General features: G+C 43.9%; 1 long non-coding RNA gene across 2 annotated transcripts; it reads left to right on the forward strand.

Annotated features, from left to right (window-relative positions):
- Positions 1-267: 267 nt before the first annotated feature.
- Positions 268-16024, forward strand: LOC110344912 (uncharacterized). 2 transcript variants are annotated; one of them, XR_002387858.2, is made up of 5 exons: positions 271-1108; positions 9503-9744; positions 10787-10940; positions 15065-15229; positions 15460-16024. It is a non-coding gene; the product is annotated as an uncharacterized LOC110344912 (long non-coding RNA). The 2 variants fall into 2 exon arrangements; XR_015449698.1 differs by having other exon boundaries at positions 268-1108; positions 15065-16024.
- The last annotated feature ends 2435 nt before the right edge of the window (positions 16025-18459 follow it).

An 18459-nucleotide genomic window follows, 5' to 3' on the forward strand; every position in this document is an offset into this window, starting at 1 on the left:
ATCTGAGTGCTGATTCACTGAGATGAATATTCTGCCCTCTTTCTCCTTTCAACTGCACTTGGAGAACATGTGACTGTACAGCTCTGGAGTTTGCTTAAGTCAGTCTGTATTTATGACTGAGGCAAGAGGTAGCAAATGACTGCCCGAGCCAGGGGACAGGGTTGCCTTGGAGTCTGCTTTCTGGACCGATCCGCCTTCTGAGTTAAACTCTAACCCAGCTCCAGGATATCCTGGTCTAAATTTAAAAGGAGAAAGTAACCAGATAACCCAGCTCATATGCAGTAAGTCTCTGCATGCACAATCCCTGGCCAACGGGGGCCCCAATTACCACTAGAAAGGCTGTTTCGACACCTCCCTCCCTGTGGTGGGCTGTGGGTGCCATGACGATTCCTCCAAAAGAGCCACCACTGGCGGAGGGCAAGTGAAATTGCTCATTGACAAGAACAGAACTTCAGCCCAAGCTCTCAGTCCCATTCCAAGCCCTGATGCTTCAAACCTCAACACCAAGTCTCCCGGGGCTGCGAGCTTGTCTTTCTGGCCAGCTCCCACCCGGTGGCGTGCACTTTCATTTTCAGCAAGCCTGATCCTGCTGCTCCTTTTGAGTGTCCTGCTCAAGTGTTTGCTCAGGACACCAAGGACCTGGACAAGATTCTTGCCCTAGTCACATGACCAGTAAAGAAGACGCTAAAATAGTAGCAGTGATATTCAAATTCTGGGTTTCTGTCACCAGCAAGGCGAAGTTACTGATATGATGGTCTTATAACTATAAAGTTGATATGCATTTAAAAAAATGATTTCTTCATTATAAACTCTCCTGGCCACAGGTACAGGGCAATCTGACACCTACAGGCAGCAAGTGAAATCCTGATCCAGTGAGTCCTAAATCGCTGCTGCTGCTCCATGCGTGCAGCATGAAACAGCCCTTTGTCTCTCTACAGGTTCAGGCAGGGAGTCGTTTCAATGTTGCCTGTAAAAATTTAACTTTGGCATTACACAAACTCCAGGAATAAAAACTCAGTGGGAGAGCATGCGTGTCTATAAACTGGGGGCCTGTAGAAGCTGAGTACACTTAGCGTCCTGAACAGGAGACGAGATTGGTTGAGCACAGGTGAGAGAACCCGCAGTCACTTCAGCCTGTGGTCCCAGGGACTTGGCTCTTTGGCTCTGTAAGCACATCCAGGGGGGTTGGGGTCACTGTCCATAGCACCACCTAGCTTTGACGCTGTGTGAAGTGTCTGGGTATTTTCCAGGATATTGACAGGGTGATCTTTTAGGGAAAACATGCAGCTTCTATTTTAAACTAGAAGTTGGATGGAGGAAATCTTTAGAGTAGATGATCTTGTTCATAAGGCTGTATTTCAACCAAAATTAGTATTCTTGTTGGTTGGAGACTTGAAGAAGAGTGAGGCAGGTAGTACATTTGGGAATGGTAGAATTTAATCTGATGTCATCGAGGATTTGAATCTGCTTAGAAACAAAGTATATATTTTTCAATCTTTCAGGAATCATTAGATTTAGTTTTTAAATATAATAATATCTATGTGTTTGTACTTTTTCCTTATAGTGCTATAAAAGTATTATTATATTTTATATATTTCTGTGTTATATTTTCCAACATTCATATATGGGTGAAGAGCACATGAAAAGAAAATCATGACATGTAGCTTCTTACAGAGTTGTCATCTTCAACATAAGATGTTTAATAAAACTTTTTAGTTGTTCTCAGAACACTAATGTCTGAAATTATTTTTCTATGCTTAAGGGTAGAATGAGATTCTTGACTGAGTTTTTTTCACTTTCATACTAATAGGATAAATCCTTAAAAGGAAACTGAATGCACATGGTTTCAAATTGAATGAGTTTAGCTTATAAGGAGCTGTGTTAAAAGGCATTTGTTTATTTTTTATAAGAAGCCCATTGGACTCTGTTCATAAGTCCTTAAAGAAATAGAGTAGCCGGAGTGGAAAGCTATCAATTCCCAGGGGCAGAGAAAGTTTCACCCCAAAAGGTAAAGTTACATCTGAAACTTGGAAAACAGGAAATTTCAGATGGTTTTTGGCAAAACACATAGTGACATTCCTTTTCTCAATGTGCTGAAGTTTCCCATAGCTCAGGAATTCTCCAAAGACAGAAAATTTTCGTTTCAGAAAGAGGACTTCAAATAACAATAACAATGAGGCAGCCTTAATGAGAGCAAGCAAATAGCACTGGAATTGTGACTCTTCAGAAAAATTGCAAATTCAAATTTCAAAATCTATCCCACAGGATAGAACATTTCCCAGAGAGCTCAAAAATAACCTTCCCAGTGGTAGAGGGATGGAGCTATTGTGCAGAAAGGAAGTTGCATGCGTGTGTGTGTGTGTGTGTGTGTGTGTGTGTGTGTGTGTGTGTCTGAATGAGCATATGGGGCAGCCTGTAAATGATGGTAGGATAAACTACATCACAGAACTGGGCAGGGCTGTGCTTGCTGGAAATACTTGTTTCTTTGTTTTGCTAGTTCCCCAAGAGATAAGTGAAAGCCTAGATTTATCCTTGGTTTTCAGTCCAGAGGAAAACACCCAACGACAACATCAACAACAATAACAACAAAGACAAAGGGCGGGTGTGCTACAAATTCCATTTGCATGGTCTGCTGGGAAAGCCTGGCAAGGAACCTCTATCTGGTGAAAAACAGATTTGGTGCTTATTGTTTTGCTCCGTGAGTGAGTAAGCCACCAAGAAATGTGGGTGTGTGCAGTTGGACAGAAAATAGCCTTCAACCAAACCTAGGAATCACTTTTGTTAACTGCTAAAGAAAATATGTATTAAGGGCTCACTTAGCTCCTAAAATTAAAATAAAACAAAAACCAAACAAGCATCTCCGACCCCATTCATTTATAACTGAAGATGACCAAAAGATGCAAACAAATGCAATCAAGGCATTTTGGCACAGTGGCCCGGAAAGAGGATGTTCCTGAACCCTTTATCATTTCAGTGTAATGAACCTTAGGCCAATCCTCCTTCTCTCTTTCATTGAGCCCTGAAAGGAATTCGGTGGCTGGAGCTGGTGAAAGTTAGCCTTACGCTGATGATTTCGGGCTGGTCTCCCTCCCGGAGAAGGTCACCATGAATCAGAGTTGTGGTTTCCCCTGCTCAGGAAGGCAAACAGCACTCAGTGGTTTGTTTCTTATTTAATTTGTTACAAGATCACACAAGGTATTTTTCAACAGAGTTTCAGAAAGCATCTTGAGAAATCCACAAAAATGGGCTGAATCATCTAACCTAAAACAGTCCCTACCACATCTGATTGACTCTGAATATCTTGCTCACCTTTTTGGGGGGAGAAAGTTCTCAGCCTCAGTGAGGTGCAAGTGTGGGTGTAAAGGGATTGATTGGGGGTACAGTGGAAAGAAGAGCAGGATTCTGGGCATTGGGAACCTGAAAACTTTATCACGAGAGGAAGATGCACGTGATACAACTTACCGGTTGCTTTCTCTGGAGAGTTGTCAAGAATCAAACTAACAAAGAGATACTATCATGTAAAAGTAACTGGGTTATGAATCTGTTGCTAAAAATTATAATTTGGGGGAGGAAAGCAACACTCCATCCCCTTACAACGTTCATATCGCATAGTCAAGGTACAGACCAAACCAATCTTTTTAGCCTTCCTTTTTTGTTTGTTTGTTTGAACTCAGCTGCAGCATTTTCTTTGTAAATCACAAAGCAGGTTAGCTTTCCTTTGTCCTGTAGCCTAATCCTTAGAATGAGGGCTGGCGCTAATTTGATTGAAAATCTCTCAACTCAAAGAGAATTCGGTTTTGTGATTTATAACAAGACAGGATTTTAGGCTTCTAATAGTCAGATCCTGTTTTGTGCATAGATTCAGGGAGGGAGAAGGGAAGGTACACTGAGTGGATGAGCTGCTAGCGTTCTCTGACACAGTCTCTTTTCACAGGAGAATCACATTTCCAGTAGGGAGGCGTTTCCTCTTTTTTAAAAGCGCTTGTGAAATGCATGACTCATGATGCCCTTGCAAACAGCCAAAAATGTTTTGCAGAGACCAGGGCAGGACGAACCACAGCCAGTCTAGTATTTCAGACTCTTGCTGAGCCAGCTCTTTCCACTGGGGTCCAGAAAGCCGGGGGAGTTGTGGTGGAGAGGCTCCTCAAACCTCCAGCTCCAAAATGTATCCAGGGCTCCCTGTCTTGAACAGAAATGGTTCCAACAGGGTGGGGTTCCATGACACAGCTGTGGTTTGACCCCAGCCTGCCTCGGTTTCTCTGGAAGTGTAGGGGTCTTCCAAGCCTGTGGAGATGTCCCTGATTTGAAGAATTTGGCTCAGGTCACAATGCGGGCAGAGAAGGGAAAGGAATACCAATACCTCAGTTCCCGAGAGAGGTGAAACAAGCAGACTTCCTAGAGTGGTGAGTCTGGGGTAGGAGCTTGCTTTGGTTCCAGCTTGCAGGGAGAAAGGTAAAGCTGATCTCCCCTTAACATCACCGAGGCTCCTACCCTGACAAAGGGATGCTGGCCCAAACTTGGCTCATGACCCAATTCGCATGCACTGCTAGCCCTGTGCTACGAGGTCCCCTCGCTTTTTACTTGCTTCTAGGCCAACAAGGCAGTCCCTCCCAAGGGAATCTGCGTTTAGTTTCAAAATCCAGAACAGTGAGAGTAGCTCCAGGTTCCCTGGCGAATTGCCTCACGTATTTGAGTGTATCACTTTTGTGGGGAGACGCATGGTAAAGGCCAGTTGTAGCACAACCTCGTCTCAATAAGAGGGAATGAGGCGCCATTGCCCAGTGGTGTTGGAAAGCCAAGGGATCACATTCCACCGCGTGGGAGGAGCTTGCTGTGATGACCTCAGGCCTTGTGGGGAGTGAAGTCCGAGACCACAGCTCCGTCCCCAGTCCCAAGAGGGATGCCAGTAACTAAACAGCAACAGACTGTATACCATACCATTAGGTTTCTTTTTTCTGGTACAAGTGAGGCACTGAGTTCCAGAAGGAAGTTTTTATTTATTTATATTTAATGAGGAAGCAAAAAGAGTATTTTTGGAACGTGTCTGAGTATGAAATCAGAACCAGTGTACAACTGACTCGTGCATTTTGACAATCTTGTCCCTTAGAGCCAAGTTCAACCAAGCTGGCCTGGGATGCTTCCAGCCAGTGGAACAGGTCTCTTGGGCCGGGGATGTAGCTCAGTGGTTCCACCGCCTGCCTCGCAAGTGCAAGGACCCGAGTTCCATCCCCGGTACCAAAAGCAGAAGAAACAGGCCTCTCCCAGGAGAGAGTGCCAAGCGCTCTTCCAAGTGCTTCTTTGTCCTTGTTATCCACACGACATCAGTATCTCATGCTTCAATTCTTCCCATTCAAAATAGATTCTTGACAAAGTCTTTTTTCTCCAATCAAAACTCTTTTGATTACTTTCGTAGTTGTTTTTTAAAAATCCTTGGATGTTTTGCTTATAGGCTGTCTCCCAAAAACTGTAGGGAGGCATGGAAAAGCCAGGAAGCCTCCCTGGCTGCCAGCCTCTGCCAGACAATCCTGCTGTGTGCATCAGTGCTGTCATCTCCATCCCAAGGTATACACCAGCAATCTTTGAAAATGCTTTGCTGTATTTAGTCTCCATTTTTACTGTCACTGAAGAGGACTGCTTTTCCTTTCCTGTCCCTTGGCCCATTATGTCCCAGAGAATAATTTTCTGTACGACCACATGACCAATCTTTGATGTGGAAGAAATAACTTGACATCTTTAATTGGTGCATTTCTTTTCCCTGCCCTGAAAGCGTTAATACCCCACTAAGGGCGCTGGGTACCTCCAGGGAATGCGCAGCAATTCAGCAAGGTGCCGGGACTTTGGTTTTCAAGGCATTCAAGAAACTCAGCTCAAACATGTTTACTAACCCTCAGCCAGAATCGAAGATCCTCAACAGCAGACTTTTGCTGGGGACGGAGGGAAGGAGGACGTCTGAGCAGGGAGATAGAGAGGCCTTCACCCCTCTTCTGCTCAGTCCAGCAGGACAGCCAAGAAAGGAAGCGTCTGGAAAGAGAACGGAAGCCATTGTGCTGAAATAGAATTGGCCGCAAGCACAGGCTTCCAGTTTGTGGTGGTGAATTTACACCGTTACTATGAGACACTGAAACAATGAGAGTTTTATAAGACGTGTTTACAAACCAGAAGCACATTTAGCCCTTGAGAAGCAGCGTGCTGTGGCAAATGTCTGACATTCAGTTATTATACTCAAAATAGCTCTCTTCCCAATAGGTCAGCAAGTTTGGAAAGTCCTGTAGTTCAAGGTACCATGAGCCATAAATCCACATTTAATTAGCTCTGAATGAAATGCAAAAGATGATAGGTTCTTTGCGCTAAAAATGAAAGCAAAGTGGGTCTAGTTGATTTATGTCTAATTCAGAATTGTAATTTAATTAAAACGACATACTGAATCTAAAAAATCTCTCTGGCAGAGCCCATCCCACGTGAAATTCAAATTCAGAGCCTTATATCTTAGGAATCTCCATGTTCTATTTCTTTGTCACATTGCTTAATATGTTTATTCATCTTCCTCAACAGCTTACTTTCTTAACTGGCTTGTTTCTCATTAAATCATTGAATTTCTTAGTGACTCAAACTTACGGAGCTCAAGTTTGAATACAAACATATCTTTATTTCTTAATGGACAAGTTGTTTGACAAGCCTTTGAATATTACTTTCTTCTTTACCACGTTATATTTATGGGAGGAGGTCAGCAATGAGTTGAAATATAGGTTGCTGAGGCAATATCATGAATGAAAAGGTAAAGAAAATGATGGCTTTCTAAAATTGTGCTGGAAAGTGAAATGGAGTTATCAACAGGAAAGTGAAATTCACAAAGTGTATCTAAAAAATGCAAAATCAAAAATCTTAATTATTATGCAACTTGTACTAGAAAAACGTTCCCATTAATTAAAGCTTCCATCTTCTTTTACTGTAACAGAGCTAACAAGTTATAAAATAATACAATTTCAAAAGCAGTTAATGATTTATTTTAGATAATTTGAAAAATTGGGGGAGGTCCTGGAAATTGAACCCAGGGCCTTCACATTGGGCTACTTTCCCAGCAGTTCTTTAGTTTTTGCTTGGCCACACACTTTCCCTATGATGTGCTGCCTCACTCCAGGCCTAAAACAAGCAGGCCAATACACTGTAGCCTGGAACATCTAAAACTGTGAGCCAAAACAAGCCTTTTCTCTTATAAGTTGATTATTTCAGGTATTTTATTACAGTAACAGGAAGCTGTCTGACACCACTGACTATGTCTCTCCTATGACTTTTTATATCTGAACCAGAAGGGAATCCCCTCCCACTTTAATATCTATACTGAATACCTGTCTCTGTGAAGAAGTCGGAGAAGTTCCTTATTTCTCTCTCCAGCTACGAGAGTGCTGGGTGCTAGCTGCTGCTCACATGCATGGCAGGTAGGGCTGTGGGAACTGAGGCCTCTGGAGTTCAGTTCACTCTCTCAGCTCAGTAGGACCCTTTTATCTTACAGAGGGCTTTCCTGGACTCCAGCACACTGGCTTCTCCATCTGCTGTGGGTTGCTTTCTGAAGGTGAATATTTTATGCCCTGGAATAGGCAGACTTATTTTGTAGAATCAGGGGGACTCGGAGTCTTCCTCATTCGAATATTTCTTTCTGCATTGTGAATGTGCTGCCCATCGCCCGACACTCTGTCCTCTGAAATCTTTGACCTATGTCTGGTTATACTTGGCAAAGTCTGAGTACATTTGCCTTATACACAGAATCAAAAACAAAAGAACCTAGTAATCTAGACATGTAATATTGTAATGCAATTAAAAAAATCAAAATTAATGTCATGAACAAATTTTAATTAAAGATGGGATCATTTCCCTATCTTTTTTATCTTTCCAAATTCTTTAGCTTGGATAAGTGTTGATATCTAAAAATATATTATTATGTCTTATTTTCTATGTGACTATAAATTTTTTTTTTTTTGGTCCCAGGGATCAAACTCAGGTCCTTGTGCTTGCGAGGCAGGCGGTGGAACCACTGAGCTAAATTCCTAGCCCTATGTGACTATAAATTTTGTTTTTACATCCTTCCATTATTTGGTGTGTATGTGCAGTGTGGGGGAATGTCTCCTTATTATTATTGTTGCTTTTTAATCTTTTGCTACTAGTTGCATGATCATTAGCAAGTTAGTCTTTCTCTTCTCCTTTTTTTCACCTACAGAATAAGGATCAAAGCCACATAAGGTTATTGAGGTGGTTCACTGAATTCATATGTTTTAAGAATTTAGAATAATGCATTGCAAAATTGTAGCTCTCTATATATTTACTTTTATTTATTACTCTTTTGATGTTTTGCTGCATCTGCTGCTGTTGTTTTTCTTGTCATTCAGAGGAAAGTTCCTTTATCTGTCACCCATAGTGTTTGGAATGAGGAACAAAAGACCATCATTCACCGTTGCCTTATTCTCATTAACATTCTCTCACCTCCCCTATTTGGAATCTTTCAGCTTTCTACTCCTGCAGTGGCTGCAATCTAAGTCATCTATTACCCAGTTTAATTAACAACCTCTCAAATGCTGTGCATGAGAAGGCAGACAGAAAGAGTTACCTCCATCATAAGGACACTCTGGAACTTCCGAGCTACTGTCAGGGAATCAGATAAACTGTGAAACTGAGGATTTTAGAGAGCAGACCTCTGGGTTGGAATTGACCTCAACAAAACTCTGCCATTCCTGTAGGCAAAACATTAAAATTTCTACTCAGTCTTGTCTTCAAATGCCAAAACCTACAGTATTTTAGCTTTGGTCCAAAATAGTCTAAATAGATTGGAGATAGTAGAATAATTGGAGTGAGTTAACTGGGATTCCAAGGGAATTTTTCAGCTCTTATGAAGCATCTACTAAGTGCCCACTTTCTATGTGGAGACAGAAAAAGAGAAGAGCCATGAGTCCCCCTCAGAGTCCAGCAGGCCTAACAAGTGGGAGAAAGCAAAGCAGGCAGGGCCTCAGCTGCTCCCCAGCTTCTCTGTGCTTGTTTCCATGCCCCAATGTACCCTTGGTACAAGGTACAAGCAAAGCAAGTCCTTAGGAAGTGTTGGCGCTGTCACCATCACCCACACTGGTAGGAAGAGCTCCGTGACGTGAGCTGGAGTTCTTCAGAGGACAGGACGGTTGGGAGGGCAGTAAAGGTTGAGTAGGAGCTTGCAGGGTAAACAGCAGTGTGGCAGGGGGAGCAGACAGATAGGAAGCAGCAAATCAGAAGCAGAGATTTGGGGGGCTGGGGAAAGCAGACCCAGGCTTATGCTGGTGATGAAGCCAGGTGTCAGACTTCTGAGGGCCACAGGCCTTCAGGGGCGTGCAGGATGGGAGTGGCCCTCAGGACTCGATGAACCAGGCTGCCAAGCATCCCACGGACACCTATGCAGACGCCTCTTCCCCCGCCCTTCATATTTTCAGGAGGACATTTTTCTGTTTCTGCTTATCCTCTAACTTCTTCACTTCCTTCTTCTCAGGGTCTAGGGTTACAATTTGGAATTGGCCTTTGTTCTTCCTCACCACACAGTACCATCTATAGCATGCGGGACAGCGACTCACATGGAGTAGGAAACACTGAAATCTCCCCCTTCGGAGCAGATGTTTACTGCTCGTCCATTTGTTCCGGAAATCTCAGAAAGAAATGCATGGAGACACAGAATTCGGGTAAAATAATAAAACTTCTACTTGCAAGCAGCCAGGACTGCCAGAAACCAGTCTGGTTAGTATCTGCACCCCTTTGTTCAGAGTTTTCTTTTTATATCCTTTTTAGCCATTATCTCATCCCTAGTGGTCTTTGATGTGTAAATACAGTTCCAGTTCCTATTTACAAGACGCAGACACAAGATAGGCACATATGTATTGTAAATTCACCCTGGCATTGCAACTTTGTTAGGTTAATGAAGTTATTGGTTAAAGAGTCAGGTAACTGTCACCTTAAAGTCACCTTAAACAACAAGAGTTATGGGAAAATCAAATCTTAAAGGAACACATTACTTACTTTGCTTCTACAACTACCTTAATATTCAATCTATTAAGTTATCTAAAACTTTTCCCTATCACATTAACCAGTTGCTCGTCTAGCTAAGATTCATTATTAAACAGTTAAAAATCCCTGTCCTCCCATTGCTTATATTTTGTTAGGAAGAATGAGGAAGTGGTGGTGATGGGGAGAGATTATAGTTAATAAACACAGCATATGAGTAAAATATTCAGAATATAGCATGAGAGAAAAATCCTGTTTATATTTAATGGCAACTATTTTAAAAAATCATATTTCAAAGGTGTGATAAGAAAGGGAGATACCAATAAGAAACATGGCTGAAACTGAAGATTAAAACAACATATCCTGAGGATGCATATGTATATTTGCTTGCTTGAAACACACTTCTTAAAAATCAAATGATTCTAGACTTCTAATCAGTGTTCTGTCAATGTGTTCCATATATATGGGAAATCTGAGGGCTTAATGAGCTTCCTAATTTAATACCTGGCAACTAGGTGATAGAGGTTAAAGAATACACAGAGTCAGACAAGAGAGAATGCCCCAATTTCAGAGGCAGGTTGCAGGGTCACAAACTGTCACTACCTTCTGTGGATGTGGTCTTTGAAACTTCACTCACCCTGTGTCACTCTGGACTCCACAGAAGTGGGAAAGCACAGGGCACCCCCGACCTATGTTTATTGCAAGCCTTCATATTAAGTAGCAGTTTCCTCACGAAGCCTTCACAATACTTCTGACAGATGTTTTTCTTCACTCAAAGATAGGTTAAAATTTCATTAATTAACTAACTAATGAAGCACCTGAAATGTGACTGGTACTGTGAGAGACAATGGAAATGCATTGGTGACTAAAACAGCAGCCAAAGACATCGTTTGCTTATATGCCAGAGAAAATTCACATGAAGTCAGGGGCGGGTGAGTTAATTCTGCATTAAATGATCTCTCTCCTTTCTTCCTCCCTCCCTTGCTCCCTCGCTTCCCTTCTTCCTTCCTTCTTTCCTCTCTCCCCTCCCCCTCCCTCTTCTCTTCCTTCTCCCTCCCCTCTCCCTCTTTTTTGGGTATTGAACTCAGGGCCCTCACACTGGGCTAAATTTCAGCCCTTTTTAATATTTTATCTGACACAAGATTTCACTGAGTTACCAAATTGCCCAGGCTGGGACTAGAACTTGTGATCCTCCTGCCTCAGCCTCCCAGAATGCTGATTGCAGATGTGCATCATGATACTGACACCCAGCTACAAATTTCTTCCTTTGTTGACTAACATTCTGCCAGTTGATGGCATTTTGAATGGACTGTGACTTTTTCCCACTCACCCACCCCTGCTCCATATCCACTTTCTATGATCACTGTCCCCATCTTGTCCCAGGATGATCCCTTGCTGGCTGCCTTCCCTAGGATTGTTGAAAGAGAGTCATTTTCTAGAGATACGAGTTTGGGGAAGTGAGAGCCCATGGCATTGTCTCCCTTCTCTTGGTGCTTCAGGGTATGACAGAGCTATGTCCATCCATGTTGTCAGCTACCTGGTGAGCCCTCTGTGGCTCCATTGCTCACTCATCTCTGGTGACACTGTTTCCTTTCTTCGCTCCCTTTAACTTTGCTTGTGTTGCTGAGCTGTGGGAGCCTCAATGCCCCTTTTGGTAGTTTTAACTCTAAGTGTTTATAAATGGTGTTTTCATGAAGGCTTCTCAGTTGACTGATTTGAGTGGAATTCTGCTGCCTGCTCTGACGCTCCAAACCTGTGCCAAGATGTGATCTTGAGGCACAGAGGGATAGACTTGTGCTCTAAGCGTTAGAGTCTAATGCAAGTTGAATGACATCTGTGTATAGGTCATGTAGAAAAGTGAATATAGGTGCAAGAACATACATGAATAATTCATTACATGGCATCAGCAATCTGCACAAGACCAGCTCCACGGTGGTGAGTGGAAGATAGCATCAGAAGATTTAATGGGAGTTATGTGCTTGTGTAAGGCACTATTTTTTAAAAAACATCCTGAGAAAGCTTAAGCTGGGAAACAGGCTTTAAGGAATTACTTGGTAAAGTTGACAGCCTAATGAACCAGTCTTTCACTGAAGCTTTGAAGGTTCAGAGATAGAAAAAGTGATAGCCAATCAAAACTAAAACTGAAGACAAATCTGCTACTACTGAAGATAAGTAGCAAACTTACAGAATTAAGGAAGGGAGGTGAAGGTTGGTGCTATTTTGATGACAGACATGAGTTGGTTAGTACTTGGGACCTAATGGAGAGCATAATGAAAAGCCACCAAAACACCAAAGAAGGGAGACCATGGTGCGGATAACAGGATTGCCTAACTGAGAAAGTGACCAGAAGAGGAAGCCAGGGGGATTCCATGGTCCCCAGGCCACACGGGGAAGATGTGGAATGCACCCATCATGGGTTTAAAAGGAAAGAACTGGATTTGAGTCAAGTAAAGTCAGAGTGGGTGTGGTAGCCAAATGGATGTACAGACCAAGGGACAAACGGAACACAAACTTGAGTGTCAGAGTGGTTGTTTCTTGATCACGTTAATGGAGTACTAAGGATCCAGGTACATATTAAAGGACGCAAAAGATGACTCTCCCTCCTGTCTCGTGGGTCTCAGTTCTGGGGCATATTTTTAAGAAGCCTTGTGATTAAATTTGTAGAAAGACCAAAGAAAACAGGCAAATTTGTTTGGGTGCTTGAGTTTTTCTTTAAAGACTTCTAGAATATACTGTATTTACCAAATCTTGCCATTCAAAGAGTAAGACCTGGATGCTACTCAGTCTCAGTGTAAAATGCATAACTGGTCGGTGACTCTGAGAAAGCATCTAAGGTGGGGGCAGCAATGGCACCTTCATAGCAGAGAGCCCCAAGTACCAGTTACCATCTGGAAGATGTGATATAAACTTTCTAGTGCTAAATGGACATGTTTGGTTTCCCTTTTTACTTCAATCTCCCGGGCTCCTCCTACTTCTAAATAACAAGTAACGTAAATACCTGGAGTTCTGTTGTAAGCAAAGAGGCGCTGCTGGGTTGAATTGAATCGCCATCCATGCTCATCAGCCCAATATCCGCCAAAGCCCAGGCACCGGAGAGGGTGGGCAGGGCGTGCACCCAGTGTCCGCTGAGGAGCTGGCGGGTTGACTAGAGCCTCTTAGAGTGTTTAGGGTCCCGACCGAGCACCAGCATCAGCGGGAAGGTTTAAGCATGTGTGATGCTCAGGTCTCACTCACATCTACACGGAGTCTTTGTGGACAGGACCCAGGGACCTGCACTGCCTCACTCTCTCCAGGTTGAGAACCACCGTTCTGATTCCCTGGGTAACCAGAAAGAACACGAAGAATTACAGCTCTGTTGTAAAGTAACTCACTGAACCCAGGGGCCTCCTGATAAGGTCTACATGATCGGTGCCTTCCTACAAGTCACTGATAATAGGAAGCACTGAAGCTTCTCCTCTGAGGAGACTAACTGCATTTCTAAGACCTTGATCATGAGTTTTGTGGGTTGAAAAAGAAGTAATAGGAGAGGGGAACAAACTGTTTTATCACGCCCTATCTTATGGGAATAGCATATTAGAACGCAAATGTCCTAAACACTCTCACTCCAAGTTCACATTTTCATACTCTGGACTCTGGCTACAGGTACTCATTCATTAATTCATTTCCTCACTCATTAATTCACTCAGCTTAGCCTTTATCTGACTTCCTGTCAGTTTCACCCTGGAAGGCCAGCCAACACCTGGTGTTGTTCAATTCACTAACCCCTCTCCATCATCTTTAACAATGGCTCTGGTATAATTTAAGTGTCTGCATTAGTTTCCTAGGGGTTCCATAATAAATAAGTCTGTTTTCTCACAGCTCTGGAGGCTGGAAGTCCAGGGTCAAGGTGGCAGCAGGGTTGTCTTCTCCTGATGCCTCTCTTGGCTTAAAGATGGGCATCTGTTCCTGTCTGCCCACAGCCCTCCCTCTGTGCATCTCTTCTGCAGTGAGGATGCCAGTCGCATTAGATTAGACCTCACCTTCATAATCAATCTGAGTTTAATCACCCCTTTAAAGGGCCTGTCTCCAAATACAGTCACATTTTGAGGTAGTGGGGGTTTGGGCTTCAACCTATAAATTTGGAAGAGTGGGGGAAAAACTCAGGTCTGGGCTCAATACATTAAAAAAAAAATGAATACATGGAAATGTCCTTAATAGTAGAAAAATGTGAAAATTCACTTGGGGCAGTTGTTAGATTCCAAACTGAGCAGTGTGCGGTACATGATGGAAATTCAGTTGTAGTCTGGGGGAAGCTGCTGCTATTCTTTGTCCTTTCTTCCTTGGGAGAAGCTGAATGTTAACCTGTTTCTTGGCAGCATTTGACAAGAGGCAAAATGAAGGAAGATTTTCTCATTTCACAAGATTGCACAGCGGAGTAGTGATCAGCAGCCGAGGCTGCACAGAGTGGTCCTGAAGAGAAAGGGTGGGAGCCAGTAGCCGAATTCCTTCAGAGGTGGCACCACTGGGCAGTATGAGGTGACTGTTGCACAGATGTGGCCAGATCATGCTATGGGGGCTCTGAGACATGGGCAGAATTTTGCTCTCTTGGTGAGCTGCTTCTCAGTGGCTACGTCAGAAAAATGTGCTCATGCCTTGCACATGTAATTGTGCAACTCGTCACAACCTGGCATGGCCTTTCTATAAAGTTTGTAAGCACACCATTATTCCAAGGAACCCGAAAAGCTTGCCATGAATGATCGTGCGTGGTTAAAAAATTGATGTCAGAGAAATCGTATTAAAATATTGTGTTGTGTGTCTGAGGTCATTCATGGTGTGCCACAGTCGAGCAGGGGGAGGAAACCTCCAGGAAATTGCTCTTCCTTCACCTCAGTCATTGAGTCTGGTGGGGACCCCTGTGTGAAGAAGGTGCTGGGATTACCAAGGACAGTGTAAAGCTCTCCGTGAGCCTCCGGCGCCCACTCGGTAAACAGCGGAGTCAGGCCTTGCTGGGAGACGACAACACGCTGTGCTTAATAGCCGTTCACTCATGTGCATCATTTGTTTTCGATCCCCTAAGGTCATCGGAGAGGTCCTCCTGGCAGACTGACGGGAGATGAAAGCTGAGATTCGTGTAGCAGCGTGGAGGATTTCAGGAGTCATTTATGATGGATGAGCGAGATAGTCCTTGCTAAGAGACTGGAAATTGGGAGGTGCATTAACTTTCAAGCAAATAATTCTTAGTGTAAGTAAAATTTATGCAGAGAATAGGTCTTCTCTTTCCTGAATGGGGTGGGTGTCACTCAGAAGTTGGGGTGAATCCTGTGTGTGTGTTTGCCCGTGTGTGTATGTGTGTCTGTGCACACAAGCGTGTACACATGTGGGCAAGTGTTGGTGTGTGGACCAGGACTTCTGTAGCACCACTCTTGTGGATGGCTCCTCCCTCTGCATGTGTGTGTCGTGTTTGTCATTCAGAGAAGAGAAGAAATCCAAGGCTCCCAGCATCTTCACATTAAGGCACCACAGCCTCAGGAGCAAACGTCTGCCCAGAAAGCCCTCACCCTGGAGCTACCTCCTCCCTAGTGTCTCTGTGAGTAACACGTAGACACGTTTGCCACTAAATTCCTCAACCTTCTTCTTTCTGGATCACTTGATGTTTCTGGGGGGTCCTGCTGGACATAGAACCTTTTCAAGCAGATGGCAAGAGCGACTTCCGCGGTGGGCAGGAGGCCCTGCCGGGTTGTGCTCTGTGAAATAGGTCCTCTTCCTGTGTGGCCACTGAAGAACGAATGCCCTCAGGGCCTCTGAGCTCTCACTGTTCTCCATTTTCTCTGTGCCCTCTGAGGAGTCTGGTCATATAATGCATGTCAGTGAAGTACTGTCCAAGGCTCTCAGCCCATGATTTCATTTGACCCTTACAACTTGGGGTTGAGGTCCAAATCCTAGGTTCTCTGACTCCTGCCCTCGGCTCTTGAAATGCAACCCCCACCGGCTCTGCTTTCCTTTCCCTTCCTGTTTCTAATAAAGCGTGTCCACAATGGTTGCTGTCACTTTCTAGTTGAAAGTCACCACTCTAAAGCCACCCTCCTCTGCTCCATTGGTATTCTTGATCATTCTAGGTGTTCCGTGGTTCTATAGTTGAAGTGCTTGACAGGACAGAAAAACTCCAGGTGTGTTTGTTTTTTAAGGCTACAGCCACATGGAGGTTGCTGAACAAAAGTTATGATAAAATTCTAACCTAAGAAACGTCCCCTTCACTGCCTGGACCTAATAGTGAGGGGATTGTTGCATTCAGGAATCGTCACAGGCAAGGAGTTTATGCAAATAATCCCAGGGGAGGTGCTGCGGCTGGCCCAGAAAGCCCATAATTACAGCTCCAACCCAGGCATTTTCAGCGATCAAATCTGTAGAATGTAATCTTCCCACAGGCTCCTCCAAACTCTTGAGTGATACACAATCATTTATGGTAATTACCAAAGAAGAGCTGTCTCTGCTTCATCCCAGAGAGGCCACGAGGTAAGAGATTTTGAATCCCTGTATCTGAAAAAGGGAGCCATTTGGCCGAATCCCTCCTCTGTCCTGGCCCACACTTTTGCCTCTGACATGAGATCCTCCGCCCTCATGGAGCACTGCTCCTGGCTGTTCAGAAGCCACCTTCTGGGACGTGCATTTCCAAGGAAGAGCAGGGTCTATTTTTGTTTCTTCTCTTCCTCTCTCACCCAGTTCAATGTGATGCCACAAATATGGCTAGCTGTTTGGAATAATTTACAGAACTGAACATTACAGACGAGCTCCAACCTTCCAGTGTGTATTTTGAGTATTTTATCACAAGTGTCAAGATTTTATGCATTACAGTATGCTCATGATATTTTCCCTGCATTTTATTTTGGGCGTGATAAAATCTGCAGCAATTAGCTTCTCACAAGTCTGTTTTATGCTGAAGAATCTGTTATTTGCTCCGTTTCTTTGGTTCTACCTTCCCCATGCCCGTCTTTCTTCCCACGCTGATGCTCCCTCTGTGGATTTGGCAGTCTTCTGTGGCTTCTGCCTTTTGGGTATGCGCAGTCCTTATGGGCGTTATTTGGTAAGACATCAAGTGCTAATTAGGAAGATGCTCTAGGTTGGTGAACCATAAACATGCTTTAAATGGAAAAGTGCTTACACCAACAGGAAATGAGAGAGTGTGTGCATGAAGATGTTACGACTGTGATTTCCTATTTTAATCTTGCCTGAAGTGTGCATTTGTTCTGTCACAGGAGCCAGCAAAATAATAGAACTTGGAGGTACAGACTGCCCAAGAGGGGCACAGGTAATCCACAGGGAAGAGCTTGGCTCCGGCCGTGCACTCCTGATGGTGAGACATGTTTGGTAACAGTCACTGGGATCACTCGCGGATACTGTGTACTGTGTGTGATTTTATGTGCTGTACTTTACACAATTGGTGAAGAAGCAGGTTTGTGTACAGCAACACCTGCACAGGCATGTGAGTAATGCACTGGGCCAGGATGGCAGCGTAGCCATGGGTCGTGGTACAAAGCTTCCGACGGGTCACCATTGGAATTCTGGTCTATTGTTGATCAAAATGTCACCATGGGGCTGTATCTGGAATTTCATAGAGGACACTTCTAGAGACAGCTCATTTTCTCTCTTTGTATCTCCCAGAATCTCTAATTACTACTCCTCTTAACCACTTTGAAGACATTGGTCCAGGTGTTCACAGAGAATCCCGTCCTAGTAGGACCTCTTACAAAGAAGGAGAGGAAAACTGTCCCTTTGAAATAAGAAAGAGCATGCACATATTAGAAGGGCTTAAGATAGACTAATAAATGTGAAAACAGTTTTCTCTTTTAAAAAAGCACATGTTAGTTACATAGTAGTGGTCATTTTCGCAAAGGGTTCTCATTTCATCTCATTATACAAGACAGACAAGTAGTGAGGTCTGCAAAGAAAATTCAGAATCTCCACAGCTGAGTTTCAAAATGTGGTGGGTATTTTGCCCTCTTGGAGGGCAGCTTCTGGGTGTGTTGCCGGACGGCTTTTGTTTTCTGGAATCAGCAGAATGTTGCCAAGTTGTGTACAAAGGTTAGGAAGCCACAGATTGCACATCATAGGTTTCTTCCTATTTCCGAATGCGCAGCTATAGAGTGTCACATGACTTTGGTCTTAGACTGTCTTCTGGGGGCGAGGATCTACTGGGGATAACTTCAGGGCATCCTCCTGTTACTACCGTCTGGCTCAGGGATCTATTTCTAAGCTGCTTCCCAGCAGCCATGCTCCTTACATTTTAAAGACATGGCCTTCCCTTTCCCTCCTCGAGTTAGGACTGAGCCCAGCAATCACTGGCCTGGCACGATGTTATCATAGTCACCTTTCACTTGAGTAACCCCCCCCCCCCCCCCGCCACACACACAATGAGCTTTGTCCTCAGTGACATAGTGAAGCCAATAGCCTGGAGTAACAGGACTTCCTCTCAGT

The sequence above is a fragment of the Heterocephalus glaber genome, unplaced genomic scaffold (genome assembly GCF_053883595.1).
Source record: "Heterocephalus glaber isolate CG9 unplaced genomic scaffold, H.glaber_assembly_v1.0 deba00000768, whole genome shotgun sequence".
In the NCBI taxonomy this organism is placed as follows: Eukaryota; Metazoa; Chordata; class Mammalia; order Rodentia; family Bathyergidae; genus Heterocephalus; species Heterocephalus glaber.